We start from the raw sequence: 21,575 nt of genomic DNA, 5'->3' as shown, positions 1-21,575 counted from the left end.
TCTGCTTGCAGGAGCTTTACATCGACTTGAGTCACAACTCAACTCAAACCACCTGCAGTTTATCCACATACCTCATTATAATGCAACCAAGTGGATGAAGACAGGGTGGAGTAAAGGTCAGCACGAGTTCTCCACAAGACACTAAATAAAAATCAAAAACATGAAGAAAATGTTCATTTGCTATCAACAAGCCCCACAATTTTACATAAAACAAGCACCACATACCTGGTGATAAACCAAAAGGTCTTTCTGCAGCTCTTCCACAGCTGCTTTTAAACAATTGTCAGAGCTGCAGAGCCGTGATTGCTCAGTGAAAACAGCTGCAAACACATCTCTGCTTAATTGACCTGCCTCCAGGATTTGCACCACTTAAGACATTCATTTGTAGCCTGCTGTTTTTGTGGAACCTGGAGGAAGCTTTGGCATAAAATGTATGCTGCAGTCTGTTGAAGGCAGAGTTCAGTGGTTTGTGTGGACTTTGTGTGTTCTTCTTGTGTCTGTGTCAGCTCTCTGTGGTTACTCTCTTTCTTGCACGGCCCCTTGCTTTTTTAGAAGTACCTACTCCACACAGACTTTCCATACAGTTGGTTTTTCTCAATGATTGATGTAAATCAATCCGAGACATATTCAGTGACTTGGAAAGGTTCTTGTATCCATCTCCTGACTTCTCCAAAGAAACCTGGCTGTAAGAGTGATGATATGTATAAATAATAATAATCCTCATATATCCTTATAGTATCTTGTGGTCTTGTTCACAAGTGGGGGAAAGTTGGAGTGTGATAGATGGATTGGGGCAGCATCTGATGTTTTACAGACGCTGTACCGGACCATCGCGTTGAAGAAGGAGCCAAGCCAGAAGAAGAGACTCAATGTACCCATTGATTTACACTCCTATGCTCGGTCATGAACTTTGTGCAATGACCAAAAGAATAAGGTTGTGCATACAAATGGAAGAAATTACATTCCTCTGTCAGGTTTCTGGGCTTACACTTCTGGACACCGTGAGAAGCTTGACTATCCAGGAGGGACTCTGAGCAGAGCCACTACTTCTTCACATTGGAAGGAGCCAGCTGAGGTGGTTTGGACATCTGGTGAGGATGCCCCCTGGTTGTCTGCCTAGGGAGATCTTCCAGGCACATTCAACTGGAAGGAGGTCCTGGGGAAGACCCAAGGAATGCTGGAGCGATTATATTCCCCAGCTGGCTTGGGAATGCCTTGGATCCACCAGGAAGAGTTAGAGTACTTGGCCTAGGATAGGAAAGTATGGGATGAGCTGCTTGGCCTACTGCCACTGCGACCCGGACCCAGATAAGAGGCAGAAAATGAATGAATAGCTATAGTTATGGGATTTGGTAGTGGGGGACAATGTATACAAATGCCCATAATTCCAAATTATTAAGATTTAAGATTAAGGAATTAAGATTATGGAATCTGTTACCATCAATATACTGGACAAACCCTCTGTTTTCTATTGAGACCTAGAAGAGCAGGTTTGAAGCTCAAAAAGTGCTGCTGTGTGTCGCCATGTTGGCAGTGCTGACTCTACCTATATGTCACAGCTAATCCATAAATGGGTGAGCATGGGCAAGACCCTACATGACCTGGGTGGGACGAATAAAGCCCAAACACACCCCCGTCTTAGAGTTACCAAAGCTAAAGCTAACAGGCTAACCTTTGTTGGGGTGTTTTATTAAAGCATATTTTTGGGGACTGGTTTTGGGTGATGGTTCTTGTTAGCGTTTGTTTTGGTGTGGTCACTAAAAATAATGACTTGACTATTTCCTGAATAATCATGGTTTAACTGGACCTAACATCATCAAGCTGTCGATAGATGCTAAAAGTGCTATCACCGTCAGCATACAAAATCAAACGATATGAAAATTTTACTTGATGGAAATACTAGTGCACAGACTTCTTATATGAGTTGTTAGGACAATTAACTACAAACAAACCATATTATTACAGATATTTTTAATAGAATGCTCAGACAGAACAGACATGTTCCTAGACACCGCAGCTAGCGGTCTTTGTGCTACAGGAACTCTGAATTGGAGCTACGCTCAGCAGCACCACACTAGCTGTCACTCAAAGTGACCATGCCCCTAATTATGCATAACTTTATAGCTAAAAATATTTTAACCCTCTGAGGTCCAGAAGTATATTCTTGAGTTTACTGTACGTTCAGTAATCCCCCTTTTACATTTACATTTTTTATTTAAAAAGTATGACCATGTGTTGCATATCAAAATGTTCACACCAATATCAGCTTTCAAAATATGTATCACATATTTGCCTGGATCACTCATCTTCAACTGCTTATCCAGGATCAGGTGGCAGGGGCAACAGCTCCAGCAGGGGACCCCAGACTTCCCTTTCACTGGGCCACATTGACCACCTCCGACTACGGGATCCCGGGGCATTACAGGCCAGTGTGGAGATACAATCTCTCCACCTAGCCCTGGGTCTTCCCCGGGGTCTCCTCCCAGATGGATGGGCCTGGAACACCTCCCTAGGGAGGCGCCCAGGGGGCATCCTTACCAGATGTCCGAACCACCTCAGCTGGCTCCTTTCAATGCGGATCACTGTATATAGAAATAATTTGTCTCTAAAAAATTAAATATGTTTTTTGAAAATTCTTCTTACTGAAAATACACTTCTTCATGTGATCACACTATTTTGGTGCTATAAATGAGTTCATCAAAGTCTTTGGCTCACAAAAGTAGTGTAAGATATGAAGAAAATTGTAAGTCATTTTAAAATAAATGTAAATTATAATCACTCACCATTTCCAGCTAGATGTTTTCTGTTTTCACTATATCAAGAAATGGCCATATTTATCCTTCATTAGATGAAAAGTGGGCAGTCCCTCCAAAAAAAGATCCTGGGGTGAAAAATAGCGCCATTTCTTACAACAATGTGCTTTGTCTGTAGGACTAAATAAAAATGAAAAAGTGTTTTCAGGCTGACAGGACCTTTTTTCTTTTTTATAGCAATTTTTAATGAGGGTATAGTGGCAGTGTAAATGAGTCTGACTCTTGAACAGAGTGACGTGTGGTCTGCACACAGCCTACTGAGAGAGAGAGAGAGAGAGAGAGAGAGAGAGAGAGAGAGAGAGAGAGAGAGAGAGAGAGAGAGAGAGAGAGACCATATGGACTCAAGGATTGACTGTACGGCAAAGATTGACTCCAACAGGGATTGAAACAAGAGGTGACACCATAGTTTCAGGAAGTGCTCAAATGAAGTCTCTGTGACATCCCTTCACTTATCTATTAATCGAAACATGACAAAAATAGGGTTGAACATGTCCATTTTTCGACTGACACAAGAGGGTTAAACTAATGAGCTATTAAAAATAAATTTTCCCTTCCCCCATACACTTGTAATGGAGGGGGAATAGATTGGACATTTAAACATGGACTTCTGTGTGAACCTGCTCACTTTTGAAGCTAGCATCCATTCAAAGAACGGGCTCATTTTTGACAGACAGAAATTAGTTACCACACAAAATGATTATTCTGTATCATACCTTTCCTTATTTCATGTTTCTCTTATCAAAATCATAAAACAATTAAGTTGGGAATAAAAAGTGGGATAGCCTAAAAGGGCCACGTGGCCAGACTGGGGGGTGGGAGCTGCCCACCTCACAATTTTTTCTGCCGCCACCTATGTGCAAATAACACAGAAATCAGATATTATGATGGAAATATTTTAATAAATAGCCTCATCATAATGTCATAAACGTTTCCTTGCGTTCTGAAGTTTGCCTGTCCACTTGAGTTCAAAAGAAATGAATTCATCGTTTTTTTTTAATAACCTGCTGACTAACCTGTACGTTCTGTACTAAACTGAACATACTGTGTAGTACGTTCGATTTATGACACTGTGAAAACCTACGGGTGGCGTTAATGTCTCATATTCTCTTAATTTTAGCAACGGCTCACATTACTAAATTAGGTTGTTTTAAAAAATACAATAATTGTCGTTACATAATTTCCTTAATACCTTGACTATAAAATAAACGAATAAAAATAAAACCATAACTCCGCTCTTCCGGTCCATTGCATGAGGCAAAAGAAAATTGCGTAGGTTCCGCCTTCAACCGGCTTTTTCATTTTCCAATAGAATCGAGGGGTTGTTTTGAATGATGGCTACTCAACCAATAGCTTTGCTTTGACCATTTGAGTGACAGGTGCCGCCGTTGTAATGGGGGAAGGGGGTCACTGAAGTTGACGGAACCGCCATCTTGGAAACTGCTCTCTGATGTTCTGCCTTTTCGCGCCTGTCACAAACTGTTTTAAACCTTTTTTTTTTCTTCCCAGAGGAGGTCGGTGCTGTTTTGCTCTTGGGTACTCTTTAGGTTTGATGCTGATGGCTGGATAAGCTTCGTGCGACAGTTTCCTTCCCTGCATGACATCGGTAGGTTGTCTTGGTTAGCAGGCTAATGTTAGCTTAGCAGGCTGTGCTATCAAACATACAGTAAGCGGCTAACGTCAACATTGCAGCTTGGTGCTATGAGACAGCACTAAAGTCAGTCGTTTAATGGTCAGCTTGTCAGTGAAACGGCGTTACTTTCACTGCGCACTGGAAACTTGGCAGCCGCCATTAATTTTCCAGTTATTTTAAATGGCCAGGTTTGGTAGCAGTAGTTATGTATTAACGTTAGCCGCTTGTGCTAGAGTCTTTGGCCGCTAACGTTGATCTGTTTTGGGGCCCTGTGAATCCAGTTTCGCTTCATCAGGCAATATCTGATTGATGCTCCAGTTCTTGTTTTTTTATGGTTTGCTTAAATGTAGCTTGGTATACATAATACATATACGTTAAGTTGTATAAAACTGTATTTAAAAAAAGCCCATACCCCTTTATTATGTATTTCATAATGGTTGGAAATGTTATTCGTACTTAACGATTTAGTACTAATTGTCTATTTTCGTATCCCACAACAATAGGGGCACTCAGAGTGTATAGAGGGGTTTCATGTGATGTATCAGTCGTGTCATTTTGTGTCCCGTGGCCATTCTGGATTACGATGCGGTGGCCGCAGTGATATGCTACATGCATTTGGCGAACAATTGCAGAAGCTTCAGCAATGGCCAACTTTTGTGTTGTTGTCGGTTGTTCAAACAGAGGTGATAAAATTGAGGCAGGTTGCTCAGTTTACAGGCTACCAGCAGTTATTGTGCATCAAGCAGCGGAGTGTTAGGAGCTTTCTAAGCGACGCAGAGACCTGGCTCAGCAGATCTGAGGGAAGCTTTAATATGGCCAGAACCAAACAGACCGCCCGGAAGAGCGCTCCAGCTACCGGCAGTGTGAAGAAGCCTTGCCATTACAGGCACTGCACCGTGGCACTGAGAGAGATCCGCTGCTATCAGAAATCCACCGAGTTGCTGATCCGCAAGCTGCCCTTCCAGCGCCTGGTGAGAGAAATCGCTCAGAACTTCAAGACCGACCTCCGCTTTCAGAGCTCTGCTGTGATGATCTGCAGGAGGCCGGCGAGGCTGACCTGGATGGCAGCTTCCTCCATGGCGTACAATGGTGAAATGGAAAACACCAAAAAGTTCACAATATCGCAATTGTGACACTGTCGGCCAGTTCATTACATCACCACTAAATTCACTATCTGGTATAATTTACGTATCCACTGAACCAACTGCTACACATCTATCATGATAAATAGCTTTATCTCGAGGGTTTAAAGCATCGTAATAACTGTACAGTCTCTCCATTTTTCTATCATGCATCAGCCTCCTTGTAATCCAGAATGGAGACGCACCTGTCCTGCAGCAAATCGGTTAAGTGATTGAAATCCCTCTATATTCTAAAGGTCGGTATCCAGGCAGTTTACCTTGAGGGGCGGGGTTTCTCGGTTAAAACATTGCTGAGCTCATGCAAATACATGTAATTTGGTCACTTTTCAAAGGGGTTGGACTTGTCAGTCAAGTCAATTTAATGTACAATGGTCCATTCCACGTCATTATAGTGTATAAATCTCACCGTTCGAGGCGATGATAGCTGTCAGCTGGCTGTTAGAAGCAAGTTAGAGACTATTTAAAAAAAAAAATCAGCTGATTTCAATAAAACAGCATACAGACTGAGCATGTTGTCACTGATCGGACAGTCACGGAAGCACAAATTCTTGCCTTCGGATTGGCCACTTTGCCTGGTGACATAGCCCCAAACTTGAGAATGTGTTCCATACAGTACGAGGAGGTGGACCAAATGAAGATTTTGCACTTCCGAACCTGACCACCTTTTTTGGAAGCGTGCTGTGCACCAGGTTTCATATGAAAGCTCTAAAATGATGTCTCAACTGCGTAGCATCCTAGCAAATTCTCCATATCATATATTCAGTCATCAGAGATGGACGTTTTCCGGGAATTCCCACAGTCCGGGTTTTCACTTGCGTGGTGAACGTAAGTGGGTTATATTTGATAGCCTACATCAGAATCCATTATGCTCCACACCCGAACAGTTGGTGGCGGTAATGCAGAGTGTTGGTTTGCAAACTGCCAATAAACTCGAAACAAGGATTATTTTTTTTCCTGGCGTGTATCGGATTTACTCTGTGGTCTCTCTTCACGATGTTTGTATTTGTAAAATTGTTTGGAAACATCTCTGATGAGCTGTGAATATTAAGTCACATTTTCACATTTAGTCTTACACACCTCTCTGCAGCTTCTCTCCCCCTGCCATCCCCCAATACCCCATCCCCGTAGAGACGGTGCCTGCTCCCAGACCACCAACAACCAGTAAAAATCTATTTAAGCATAAAAATTCAAAAAGAAAAAATAATACAGCACCTTCAACTGCACCACAGACTAAAACAGTTAAATGTGGTTTATTAAACATTAGGTCTCTCTTCTAAGTCCCTGTTAGTAAATGATATAATAATTGATCAACATATTGATTTATTCTGCCTTACAGAAACCTGGTTACAGCAGGATGAATATGTTAGTTTAAATGAGTCAACACCCCCGAGTCACACTGTCAGAATGCTCGTAGCACGGGCCGAGGGGGAGGATTAGCAGCAATCTTCCACTCCAGCTTATTAATTAATCAAAAACCCAGACAGAACTTTAATTCATTTGAAAGCTTGACTATTAGTCTTGTCCATCCAAATTGGAAGTCCCAAAAACCAGTTTTATTTGTTGTTAACTATCATCCACCTGGTCGTTACTGTGAGTTTCTCTGTGAATTTTCAGACCTTTTGTCTGGCTTAGTGCTTAGCTCAGATAAGATAATTATAGTGGGTGATTTTAACATCCACATAGATGCTGAGAATGACAGCCTCAACACTGCATTTAATCTATTATTAGACTCAATTGGCTTCTCTCAAAATGTAAATGAGTCCACCCACCACTTTAACCATACTTTAGATCTTGTTCTGACTTATGGTATGGAAATTGAAGACTTAACAGTATTCCCTGAAAACCCCCTTCTGTCCATTTCTTAATAACATTTACTTTAATGGACTACCCAGCAGTGGGGAATAAGTTTCATTACAGTAGAAGTCTTTCGGAAAGCGCTGTAAATAGGTTTAAGGATATGATTCCTTCTTTATGTTCTCCAATGCCATATACCAACACAGTGCAGAGTAGCTACCTAAACTCTGTGAGATAAATTATCTCGTCAATAGTTTTACATCCTCATTGAGCACAACTTTGGATGCTGTAGCTCCTCTGAAAAAGAGAGCCTTAAATCAGAAGTGCCTGACTCCGTGGTATAACTCACAAACTCGCAACTTAAAGCAGATAACCCATAAGTTGGAGAGGAAATGGCGTCTCACTAATTTAGAAGATCTTCACTTAGCCTGGAAAAAGTCTGTTGCTCTATAAAAAAAAGCCCTCCGTAAAGCTAGGACATCTTACTACTCTTCACTAATTGAAGAAAATAAGAACAACCCCAGGTTTCTTTTCAGCACTGTAGCCAGGCTGACAGTCAGAGCTCTATTGAGCCGAGTATTCCTTTAACTTTAACTAGTAATGACTTCATGACTTTCTTTGCTAATAAAATTTTAACTATTAGAGAAAAAATTACTCATAACCATCCCAAAGACATATTGTTATCTTTGCCTGCTTTCAGTAATGCTGGTATTTGGTTAGACTCTTTCTCGCCGATTGTTCTGTCTGAGTTATTTTCATTAGTTACTTCATCCAAACCATCAACATGTCTATTAGACCCCATTCCTATCAGGCTGCTCAAGGAAGCCCTACCATTAATTAATGCTTCGATCTTAAATATGATCAATCTGTCTTTATTAGTTGGCTATGTACCACAGGATTTTAAGGTGGCAGTAATTAAACCATTACTTAAAAAGCCATCACTTGACCCAGCTTTCTTTGCTAATTATAGGCCAATCTCCAAACTTCCTTTTCTCTCAAATTCTTGAAAGGGTAGTTGTAAAACAGCTAACTGATCATCTGCAGAGGAATGGTCTATTTGAAGAGTTTCAGTCAGGTTTTAGAATTCATCATAGTACAGAAACAGCATTAATGAAGGTTACAAATGATCTTCTTATGGCCTCAGACAGTGGACTCATCTCTGTGCATGTCCTGTTAGACCTCAGTGCAGCCTTTGATACTGTTGACCATAAAATTTTATTACAGAGATTAGAGCATGCCATAGGTATTAAAGGCACTGCGCTGCGGTGGTTTGAATCATATTTATCCAATAGATTACAATTTGTTCATGTAAATGGGGAGTCTTCTTCACAGACTAAGGTTAATTATGGAGTTCCACAAGGTTCTGTGCTAGGACCAATTTTATTCACTTTATACATGCTTCGCTTAGGCAGTATTATTAGAAAGCATTGCTTAAATTTTTATTGTTACGCAGATGATACCCAGCTTTATCTATCCATGAAGCCAGAGGACACACACCAATTAGTTAAACTGCAGGAATGTCTTACAGACATAAAGACATGGATGACCTCTAATTTCCTGCTTTTAAATTCAGATAAAACTGAAGTTATAGTACTTGACCCCACAAATCTTAGAAACATGGTGTCTAACTAGATCCTTACTCTGGATGGCATTACCTTGACCTCTAGTAATACTGTGAGAAATCTTGGAGTCATTTTTGATCAGGATATGTCCTTCAATGCGCATGTTAAGCAAATATGTAGGACTGCTTTTTTACATTTGCGCAATATCTCTAAAATTAGAAAGGTCTTGTCTCAGTGATGCTGAAAAACTAATTCATGCATTTATTTCCTCTAGGCTGGACTATTGTAATTCATTATTATCAGGTTGTCCTAAAAGTTCCCTGAAAAGCCTTCAGTTAATTCAAAATGCTGCAGCTAGAGTACTGACGGGGACTAGAAGGAGAGAGCATATTTCACCCATATTGGCCTATCTAAATAAAATTGATTTGATTTTCACGTTCTGATCTGAGACCGAAGAATAATGTAACGCGGTGCTGCCGTTCAGCCACACAGCAGCGAATGAGACATGCTGTTAGAGATTTTAAAATGAGGTCCACATCGATTGTTCATCAGGAATAAATTAAAATGGGGCTGCTTCCAGCAAAATGACCAAAATGCTGACCAGACTGTTTTGAATCATTTATACGGAAAGCTAACACTCCTGGTAAGTCGTTGATCTTATTGTATCAAGTTTTTGATGGAATTTGTCAGATATTATCCAAGGTATTTCCAGTGTTGGGCCCCCTTCCGATAACATAATTATCGAAGATAATGTTTTCATTATCGGATTATCTTTTTAGATAACTTTTAACACCGTTATCGGACCAATTATCTTCCGATTAATTTCTGTCCGATAACTTTTAGACCGATAAACAAAGCTGAACAGCGATAAGCATTTTTAAAATTTAAAAAAAGTTCAGCACCTACCTGTTAAAAGATTTATAACATATGGACAGTTATACCCTCTGCTAACAGAAGAAAGCTACTTCTATGAAAAGCATCTCTATCCTCTGTAGACAAAGGAGAAATGGCCAAAAAAAAATTTCCTTTAACACCATACCGATATGCTGGCAATATCACCTAAGTCATCCAGAGGCATACATTTTTAACTTACGGTTCAAATTTTAACCAAAATAATTTTGGACAAGTTATTTAAAGTTACTGTCATGTCTGAAGTTTTATAAAGTGAAAATATCAGATATATGTTTTAGTTTTAAAGTAATGTGCTAATGTTTAAGGTTTTGTGAGCACATACTGTGCCCAGTGCATTATGGGTAGGATGATGTAATCTCAGTACATTCTCGACATGACATATGCTTTTCAGACACTCTGTTCAGGCGCCACGGACAACAGCATTAAACTCTAGTGCCTAAAACTCTTCATGAATATATTCTCTGGGTTTATAGACGTTGTTATTGTATTTGCGTTTGTTAAATTCCACGCATTTTAAATGTAGCAGACAGGGATTATCTGGAATTTTGTTTTCAAGGCCTCTACTGCCATCTACTGGCCAGTAGTGTTCATGGCAGTATTCACCCTAAGTACTAAGCGTCTGGGAACCAGTAGATGGCAGTGTTCTATTTATTTTGACCCCGGTTATATCAGACGATTGTCAAATCAACTTTTTGGCTTTGCAAATGCCTTTTTTTTTTTTTTTTTTTTTTTTACAAATGAAGTTTAAAAACAAAACAGCAAAATAATAACATTACAAGACAGCTCTGCAGTGTTTGCACAGGCACAGTGCAAGCGTTTGGATGCTTGTAGCTTTTCAGCAGCAGGAAAAACCCTAACACCCTAACCCTCACTACGGCCGCCGACCACAATAATATCAAACAGGTTTGATTCTCATTCGACCGGCAATCAGGAGGTGGTCGTCACATGTTGACCGCAGCTTGATACTCCGCGTACACTACACGATACAGGACGCGCAGTTAACCTGAAACTCAGTCCAAAAAATTCCTGCATGAAAAATCATCTCGCACAGTATAAAGCACGTTTTACAACATCATAAAACGTGCACACATTCTCTCCACATGCAAAACATTTTGCGATGACACTTGCAGGGCTCCGTAAAAATACCTGTTTTTACAAATAAAAAAATGGAATATTTTACAAAAGCACATTTATCTTTAAACACCAACACATGACAGATGTCACATTAACGTGTTGGTTTACATAATGAATGACTGAACTAATCAGTGTTTAGCAGAGGCAATTTTACCCAGAATCCTTTGCCTGTATTTGTTACAAAACCTCAGAATTAGTGCATTATTCAACATTAAAAGATATATGCTATATTTTAACTTTGTACAGATGACAGAATTGACATTAATGGAGTTATTCTATCAGTATTAATGTTATTTATAAATAAAAACCATAAGTCAGTATGACTTTATTTTTCAAGACCTCCGCCTGACCGGAGCATTGAGATTGATAGAGAGCTCAGCTGGCTTTATGGCTGCACTCAGAGTGCCTCTGTGTTGGGAGTTCTGTAGTAAACAAAAGCTTCCAGCAGGGGCAGAATGTTCAAAGAAAAAAGTGTGGTCTCATTGTTTGGGTCTGTTGTGTTACTTTTAATATTAGTAGAAGCTATTGTGGCATTAAAACTTAAATTGGTTTTATTAGTAGTTGTAAATGTACCAGAAACAATATTGGAATTTATCTGTTATCGGTTATCTGTAACTTCCGATACATTTTTGGGTGGTTTGTTGTTTTATCTTTATCGAAGATAACTTTTCAGTTATCTGATTATCTGTTATCGAAGTTAATTTTTTGGTTATCTGTGCCCACCACTGGGTATTTCACACAAATCAAAATTTGTCCTTGGGATGAATTTACATCCATAATATGTTAGCCTGTTAAAGCTGCATTTTAGGTTTCTTCTGTTACATGGGTGTGAAATAGTCATGTGGAGGAAAATATGATAAATATTTTACATGTTTGAAGAAGTCAGATATTGTTGTGAAAAACGTTTGCTCGTCGTTTTGCACAACACTTCCAAGTTGTGAGCGTCCCAAAAATGCTGACGTGAGCACTGAATGGAAAAATCTGTTAAGAGGCATTCACACCAGAAGCGTCATCTGCGGCAGAAGTGTCGCAAATCTGTCTAAAAAGCATTATTTTCAATGTGACGCATTGCGTCTTAAAGCGAAGCATTGCCAGGAGCGTGCATTGCTGCTTGTCGTCAGGCTGCCGCGGTCAAAGTTCAACCCCGTCCAACTTTTGCTGCTGTGCTCTGTGATGTAGCTTTGTGCTGTCCAATAGATACGAGGCATCAGGCCAAAACACAGAAGACTGCAATGCAGAAACCACTGATCTGTATAAAACATTGTTATATACAGATCAGTGGCAGAAACGTGTCACAGAACTCTCATTTATAGACAGCAGTTTTCTGAAGAAAATCTTTGCAAATGTTTTCTTTTTACCTCAAAATTCATTCTGATTACTGTAAAAAAATATTTAGAACAATTGTAATTAAAATGGTAAAAAATAAAAGATTCTTTAGAAACCTTTCTTGATCTGTAAATTAAAACTATAACTTTCCTGTTATTTCATATTAGATGATTTCTTGTTTAACATAAGGAACCTTGGACATTTATTTTTAGACAGATAAAATAGCATGAAAATGTGTACATTTTAAAGTCTGGTAGATTATTCATATCTCATTCCAACCGGAAAACCAGACATTGTAAATGAAGACAAATGTTTATTATAAATGCAACAGGAGATAATTTAACAATGACTGCAGTGTGATAGTAAAGTAGGATTTTTGTAACATAAACCTCATTATGAAATCATTTTTTTTTAATTTAGTCATTTAACTTGTAATTACATCAGAATATGTGATTGCCTTTAATGTTGTGATCAGGAAAATATGAATTTAACTAGTGATTGTGAATGTTTTAAAATTCTGCATGACAGGGGCAGGGCTTCAACCTGTGCAAATGTCTTTTGACTTAACTTTGATTTCGTGTACATTTTAGTGATCCATTCATTTATTGTTAAAATATAAAATGAAACAGCTTTTTTAAAAAATAAAAATAGTTGCTGTTTAAAGAGTCTTTGTTTTATTTAGAAGCGTAGATGTTTTTCTGGATTCTCAGGACATTTAACCAGGTGAAGGTCTCTTCTTCAGCTTTGACCTCTGGTGGAGTTGTTGAAGACACTTTTCTCCCATTTTGAAGAGCAGAGATGTCTTCTGACTGGACTTCATGATGTTCAGCTCATCACTTGAAGTTTCTGAAGTGCGTCTGAATTTAGGTTGCCTGCACAGATGTTCCTGATTGGGCCAAAAAAGTGTGTGTGTGTGTATATGTATATATATATATACACACATACAGCGAGGAAAATAAGTATTTGAACACCCTGCGATTTTGCAAGTTCTCCCACTTAGAAATCATGGAGTCTGAAATTTTCATCTTAGGTGCATGTCCACTGTGAGAGACATAATCTTAAAAAAAAAAAAAAAACATTCCGGAAATCACAATGTATGATTTTTTTAAATAATTTATTTGTATGTTACTGCTGCAAATAAGTATTTCAACACCTGTGAAAATAATTGTTAATATTTGGTACAGTAGCCTTTGTTTGCAGTTACAGAGGTAAAATGTTTCCTGTAGTTTTTCACCAGATTTGCACGTACTGTAGCAGGGATTTTGGTCCACTCCTCCATACAGATCTTCTCCAAATCTTTTCAGGTTTGGAGTTTCAGCTCCCTCCAAAGATTTTCTATTGAGTTCAGGTCTGGAGACTGGCCAGGCCACTCCAGGACCTTGAAATGCTTCTTACGGAGCCCCTCCTTAGTTGCCCTGGCTGTGTGTTTGGGGTCATTGTCATGCTGGAAGACCCAGCTATGACCCATCTTCAATGCTCTTACTGAGGGAAGGAGGTTGTTTGCCAAAATCTTGGAATACATGACCCCATCCATCCTCCCTTCAATACGGTGCAGTCGTCCTGTCCCCTTTGCAGAAGAGCACCCCCAGAGTATGATGTTTCCACCCCCATGCTTCACGGTCGGGATGGTTTTCTTGGGGTTGTTCTCATCCTCTAAACATGGTAAGTGGAGTTGATTCCAAAAAGCTCTATTCTGGTCTGATCTGACCACATAACCTTCTCCCATGCCTCCTATGGATCATCCAAATGGTCACTGTGAACTTCAATGGACATGTGTTGGCTTGAGCAGGGGGACCTTGCTGGCCTGCAGGATTTTAAACCATGACAGCATCATGTGTTACTAATGTAATATTTGTGACTGTGGTCCCAGGTCTCTTCAGATCATTGACGAGGTCCCCTGTGTAGTTCTGAGCTTTCTCAGAATCATCCTTACCCCACAAAGTGCGATCTTGCATGGAATCCCAGACCGAGGGAGCTTGACAGTCATCTTGTGTTTCTTCCACTTTCTAATAAATAATCATAACAGTTGTTGTCTTCTACCAAGCTGCTTGCCTGTTGTCCTGTAGTCCATCCGAGCCTTGTGCAGGTCTACAGTTTTGTCCCTGGTGTCCTTAGACAGCTCTTTGGTCTTGGCTATGGTGGACAGGTTGGAGTGTGATTGATTGTGTAAACAGGTGTCTTTTTTTTTTTTTTTTTTTTTTAAGATTATGTCTCTCACAGTGGACATGCACCTAAGATGAAAATTTCAGACCCCTCCATGTAATCATGGAGGGGTCTGAAACTTGCAAAATCGCAGGGTGTTCAAATACTTATTTTCCTCACTGTATGTATGTATGTACGTATATATAAAGAAACACAAAACAGTAAAAAAAAAAAAAAAAGCGTTCACGCAGCTCAGCTGTGCTAAAAGGCTAAGGTAATGTTAGCTGAGCATTAAAACTTAGCAGTGCTGTCACGTTGTATTTTTAAATTATTCTCACTTTGAGTAAGCTGCAGAACTGAGCTCCGTTGGTCAAACTGGGTATTCATTCAAAAGTGAGGAATTTCAGATTGAGTCAGTCTGCTCCATTATCCCGGCTGCCTGTCTCGCTCTGCCTGGGGATGAGGCCTGAACTCCGGCTCCTCCATGTGGCTCTGCACGCTGCCGCGGTTCGATCAATACCTCACCAAGTCATCAGTCTTCCCTCGGCTCCGCGTTACTCCGAAAAGTTGAAAAAAGCATCTCCCAGCAGGTTGATGGGAGACTCGTTCTACAGCTGTTTTTAAGCTTTTTTTGTGGTTCCAAGATGGTGATTGCTCAAGTTGTCAGGCTTTGGAAAATGCGTCTGACATCACCGACGCCTTTTAACTGCCATGGCTGATGCCTGCAATCTGAAAGGCCCATTACTGTTTCCCATTAAATCCAGTGGATTTTGATTTTGATTTTATTTTTTTTTGGCGCTGTTGTCGTGCGTTGCCTGTGCTGTTCCACAGCCTGTCCAGTGGATTTTTGTTTAGCGCTGTTGTCGTGCGTTGCCTGTGCTGCTCCACAGCCTGTCTAGTGGATTTTTATTTTGTTTTAGCACTGTTGTCGTGCGTTGCCTGTGCTGCTCCACAGCCTGTCCAGTGGATTTTTATTTTATTTTATTTTTTAGCACTGTTGTGCGTTACCTGTGCTGCTCCACAGCCTGTCTAGTGGATTTTTATTTTGTTTTAGCACTGTTGTCGTGCGTTACCTGTGCTGCTCCACAGCCTGTCCAGTGGATTTTGATTTAGCACTGTTGTCGTGCGTTACCTGTGCTGCTCCACAGCCTGTCCAGTGGATTTTTATTTTGTTTTAGCACTGTTGTCGTGCGTTGCCTGTGCTGCTCCACAGCCTGTCCAGTGGATTTTTATTTTTATTTTATTTTTTAGCACTGTTGTCGTGCGTTACCTGTGCTGCTCCACAGCCTGTCTAGTGGATTTTTATTTTGTTTTAGCACTGTTGTCGTGCGTTGCCTGTGCTGCTCCACAGCCTGTCCAGTGGATTTTTATTTTTATTTTATTTTATTTTTTAGCACTGTTGTTGTGCGTTACCTGTGCTGCTCCACAGCCTGTCTAGTGGATTTTTATTTTATTTTAGCACTGTTGTCGTGCGTTACCTGTGCTGCTCCACAGCCTGTCTAGTGTCGGATTCCCTGTTTGGGAATCCGCTAGCTTAGCGTAGCTACTAGCTCTTAGCCGTTTTAGCATGGCGGCTTCTCCTGTCTCTCCCGTACTTTTCTGCTCTGGGTGTGAAATGTTTAGTTATTCCTCGGCCTCTTTTAGCAGTAACGGTACTTGTAATAAGTGCAGCTTATTCGTAACTTTGGAGGCCAGGCTGGGCGAATTGGAGGCTCGGCTCCGCACCGTGGAAAATTCTACAGCTAGCCAGGCCCCTGTAGTCGGTGCGGACCAAGGTAGCTTAGCCGCCGTTAGTTCCCCCCTGGCAGACCCCGTGCAGTCAGGAAGGCAGGCTGACTGGGTGACTGTGAGGAGGAAGCGTAGCCCTAAACAGAAGCCCCGTGTACACCGTCAACCCGTTCACATCTCTAACCGTTTTTCCCCACTCGACGATACACTCGCCGAGGATCAAACTCTGGTTATTGGCGACTCTGTTTTGAGAAATGTGAAGTTAGCGACACCAGCAACCATTGTCAATTGTCTTCCGGGGGCCAGAGCAGGCGACATCGAAGGACATTTGAAATTGCTGGCTAAGGCTAAGCGTAAATTTGGTAAGATTGTAATTCACGTCGGCAGTAATGACACTCGGTTACGTCAATCGGAGGTCACTAAAATTAACATTGAATCGGTGTGTAACTTTGCAAAAACAATGTCGGACTCTGTTGTTTTCTCTGGGCCCCTCCCCAATCAGACCGGGAGTGACATGTTTAGCCGCATGTTCTCCTTGAATTGCTGGCTGTCTGAGTGGTGTCCAAAAAATGAGGTGGGCTTCATTGATAATTGGCAAAGCTTCTGGGGAAAACCTGGTCTTGTTAGGAGAGATGGCATCCATCCCACTTTAGAGGGAGCAGCTCTCATTTCTAGAAATCTGGCCAATTTTTTGGGATCCTCCAAACTGTGACTGTCTAGCGTTGGGACCAGGAGGCAGAGCTGTGGTCTTATACACCTCTCTGCAGCTTCTCTCCCCCTGCCATCCCCCTATTACCCCATCCCCGTAGAGACGGTGCCTGCTCCCAGACCACCAATAACTAGCAAAAATCTATTTAAGCATAAAAATTCAAAAAGAAAAAATAATATAGCACCTTCAATTGCACCACAGACTAAAACAGTTAAATGTGGTCTATTAAACATTAGGTCTCTTTCTTCTAAGTCCCTGTTGGTAAATGATATAATAATTGATCAACGTATTGATTTATTCTGCCTAACAGAAACTTGGTTACAGCAGGATGAATATGTTAGTTTAAATGAGTCAACACCCCCGAGTCACACTAACTGTCAGAATGCTCGTAGCACGGGCCGGGGCGGAGGATTAGCAGCAATCTTCCATTCCAGCTTATTAATTAATCAAAAACCTAGACAGAGCTTTAATTCATTTGAAAGCTTGTCTCTTAGTCTTGTCCATCCAAATTGGAAGTCCCAAAAACCAGTTTTATTTGTTATTATCTATCGTCCACCTGGTCGTTACTGTGAGTTTCTCTGTGAATTTTCAGACCTTTTGTCTGACTTAGTGCTTAGCTCAGATAAGATAATTATAGTGGGCGATTTTAACATCCACACAGATGCTGAGAATGACAGCCTCAACACTGCATTTAATCTATTATTAGACTCTATCGGCTTTGCTCAAAAAGTAAATGAGTCCACCCACCACTTTAATCATATTTTAGATCTTGTTCTGACTTATGGTATGGAAATAGAAGACTTAACAGTATTCCCTGAAAACTCCCTTTTGTCTGATCATTTTTTAATAACATTTACATTTACCCTGATGGACTACCCTGCAGTGGGGAATAAGTTTCATTACACTAGAAGTCTTTCAGAAAGCGCTGTAACTAGGTTTAAGGATATGATTCCTTCTTTATGTTCTCTAATGTCATATACCAACACAGAGCAGAGTAGCTACCTAAACTCTGTAAGGGAGTTAGAGTATCTTGTCAATAGTTTTACATCCTCATTGAAGACAACTTTGGATGCTGTAGCTCCTCTGAAAAAGAGAGCTTTAAATCAGAAGTGTCTGACTCCGTGGTATAACTCACAAACTCGTAGCTTAAAGCAGATAACCCGTAAGTTGGAGAGGAAATGGCGTCTCACTAATTTAGAAGATCTTCACTTAGCCTGGAAAAAGAGTTTGTTGCTCTATAAGAAAGCCCTTCGTGAAGCTAGGACATCTTTCTACTCATCACTAATTGAAGAAAATAAGAACAACCCCAGGTTTCTTTTCAGCACTGTAGCCAGGCTGACAAAGAGTCAGAGCTCTATTGAGCTGAGTATTCCATTAACTTTAACTAGTAATGACTTCATGACTTTCTTTGCTAACAAAATTTTGACTATTAGAGAAAAAATTACTCATAACCATCCCAAAGATGTATCGTTATCTTTGGCTGCTTTCAGTGATGCCGGTATTTGGTTAGACTCTTTCTCTCCGATTGTTCTGTCTGAGTTATTTTCATTAGTTACTTCATCCAAACCATCAACATGCTTATTAGACCCCATTCCTGCCAGGCTGCTCAAGGAAGTCCTACCATTATTTAATGCTTCAATCTTAAATATGATCAATCTATCTTTGTTAGTTGGTTATGTACCACAGGCCTTTAAGGTGGCAGTAATTAAACCATTACTTAAAAAGCCATCACTTGACCCAGCTATCTTAGCTAATTATAGGCCAATCTCCAACCTTCCTTTTCTCTCAAAGATTCTTGAGAGGGTAGTTGTAAAACAGCTAACTGATCACCTGCAGAGGAATGGTCTATTTGAAGAGTTTCAGTCAGGTTTTAGAATTCATCATAGTACAGAAACAGCATTAGTGAAGGTTACAAATGATCTTCTTATGGCTTCGGACAGTGGACTTATCTCTGTGCTTGTTCTGTTGGACCTCAGTGCTGCTTTTGATACTGTTGACCATAAAATTTTATTACAGAGATTAGAGCATGTCATAGGTATTAAAGGCATTGCGCTGCGGTGGTTTGAATCATATTTGTCTAATAGATTACAGTTTGTTCATGTAAATGGGGAATCTTCTTCACAGACTAAAGTTAATTATGGAGTTCCACAAGGTTCTGTGCTAGGACCAATTTTATTCACTTTATACATGCTTCCCTTGGGCAGTATTATTAGACGGTATTGCTTAAATTTTCATTGTTACGCAGATGATACCCAGCTTTATCTATCCATGAAGCCAGAGGATACGCACCAATTAGCTAAACTGCAGGATTGTCTTACAGACATAAAGACATGGATGACCTCTAATTTCCTGCTTTTAAACTCAGATAAAACTGAAGTTATTGTACTTGGCCCCACAAATCTTAGAAGCATGGTGTCTAACCAGATCGTTACTCTGGATGGCATTTCCCTGATCTCTAGTAATACTGTGAGAAATCTTGGAGTTATTTTTGATCAGGATATGTCATTCAAAGCGCATATTAAACAAATATGTAGGACTGCCTTTTTGCATTTACGCAATATCTCTAAAATCAGAAAGGTCTTGTCTCAGAGTGATGCTGAAAAACTAATTCATGCATTTATTTCCTCTAGGCTGGACTATTGTAATTCATTATTATCAGGTTGTCCTAAAAGTTCCCTAAAAAGCCTTCAGTTGGTTCAGAATGCTGCAGCTAGAGTACTGACGGGGACTAGCAGGAGAGAGCATATCTCACCCGTGTTGGCCTCCCTTCATTGGCTTCCTGTTAATGCTAGAATAGAATTTAAAATTCTTCTTCTTACTTATAAGGTTTGAATAATCAGGTCCCATCTTATCTTAGGGACCTCGTAGTACCATATTACCCCATTAGAGCGCTTCGCTCTCAGACTGCGGGCTTACTTGTAGTTCCTAGGGTTTGTAAGAGTAGAATGGGAGGCAGAGCCTTCAGCTTTCAGGCTCCTCTCCTGTGGAACCAGCTCCCAATTCAGATCAGGGAGACAGATACCCTCTCTACTTTTAAGATTAGGCTTAAAACTTTCCTTTTCGCTAAGGCTTATAGTTAGGGCTGGATCGGGTGACCCTGGACCATCCCTTGGTTATGTTGCTTTAGACGTAGACTGTGTTTCATAATTATTGTATGGCCTTGCCTTGCAATGTGGAGCGCCTTGGGGCAACTGTTTGTTGTGATTTGGCGCTATACAAGAAAAAAGTTGATTGATTGAGTTGAATAAGAATCTAATTTAAATCCAAATCAGTGTTCCTGAGAGCTAACCATTATGTTGGTGTCTTAATGAACAGTAGATGCAGCTTGTATCAAATTTTATTTTAGTTTAAGACGCTATCAGTTGTTATACAGGCACAAATTGCTGAAGTTAAATGTAGAAAGAGAACAGTAACAGTCCAGTGCAAATATGTGGTCTTACCAGATGGTAACAACACTGTATTCTAATCCTTGTGACAGACTGTGTTACAGTTTGCCATCTTGCCAATATGGAAAAATGGTCTTTTGTATCATCACGATACAAGTTGCGTGAAAAGGCTCTTCTCTGGGGTGGAAAAATTGACCTGACCCAACAAAAACTTTTTATTGTTATTTTTTCTGTGTGTGGATAAATAGACCTGAAAATAAACCAGAATGCATCTGAGATTTCAAATTTTTCTGGGGTGAAACCCTCTGACCTTCCACCAGGGGCTTTGGGCCTTTGGCCCTTGCCAAAAACGTTCAGTTTTTTTTTTTTTTTTCTATGGCCCACTTTCTTCACTGTATATTGAAGTGAGGCAGTTGGTTAGTAGGTTGTTTCCCAACAAGATGGTTCACAGTTTTTGTACATCTTAAGAACTGCATCAGGAAGGGTATCAAGGCCCATTTCACATTGTGTGTTACAGTTTGGACTCAACTTTTAAACTTTGGCTCTCTGTAGCTATATTACTGCAATGTTAATTTGCAAGCTTATCTTACTGATACGTTTCGACATGGATACTGAACAGTTTAGCATGTGAAAAAAAAATGAGTCTTAAGCATTTTATTTATTTATTTATTTATTTAGGCATGGTTTAAGTAGCGTTACGTGTGTTACATTCAGACGATTTAAGCCTGGTTCACACGACAAGATAATTAGGCTGATATCGGACCCAATCTTCCCCTTCTGACAATCTTAAGGACACCCCACAATCTTGATGACACTAAAAATTATCTTATCGGATATTCCTGCCGTGTGTGGTGTTTTAAGAGCACTCTGATCTGCTCGGAAGGAGGTCAGGAGCGCTCCGATTGCAAATCGGAGATTTTCCACATATTTGATTGTATTGGCCCGATATTGCGGTGTGTGTGGTGTCCTCCGACCACAAACGAGCATGCAGCCAATCAGAAAGCGAGATGACTGATGTATGGAGCAGAATCTACATCAAAACAACTGTTCTGACTTACCAGAAAGTCTGGTGGTCGCGCTGTCACTCCACTCCTTTTAAAGAACTCCTTTTCTTTTTGTTTTTGTATGGTTTTTTTCCCCCCTGTTGTAAATAGTCCACAAACTATCTCTGTCTGTTTATTCTGAAGTCATGTTTAATCTCGAGAGATTTTGCGAGATCTCCTGTCTGACCTGGAAAGGTTCGTGTGAAATCTGCTCGTGTGTGGTGTGTTGACGTCACCGTGTGGCTGCACACCAC

At 40.4% G+C, this 21,575-nt stretch overlaps 1 protein-coding gene across 4 annotated transcripts in view; it reads left to right on the top strand.

The window, feature by feature from the left end:
* The first annotated feature begins 4,211 nt into the window (after nucleotides 1-4,211).
* The window catches only part of ppp6r3 (protein phosphatase 6, regulatory subunit 3), a 106,157-nt gene continuing 88,793 nt past the window's right edge, over nucleotides 4,212-21,575 (top strand). For all 4 annotated transcript variants that reach the window (XM_034177118.1, XM_034177117.1, XM_034177116.1 and 1 more), the window contains exon 1: nucleotides 4,212-4,416. The gene's annotated coding sequence lies outside the window, so the exon portion shown is untranslated. The remainder of the gene's footprint in view (nucleotides 4,417-21,575) is intronic.

Source organism: Thalassophryne amazonica, chromosome 8, assembly GCF_902500255.1.
Source record: "Thalassophryne amazonica chromosome 8, fThaAma1.1, whole genome shotgun sequence".
In the NCBI taxonomy this organism is placed as follows: Eukaryota; Metazoa; Chordata; class Actinopteri; order Batrachoidiformes; family Batrachoididae; genus Thalassophryne; species Thalassophryne amazonica.
This window is presented reverse-complemented; position numbering and strand designations above follow the sequence as displayed.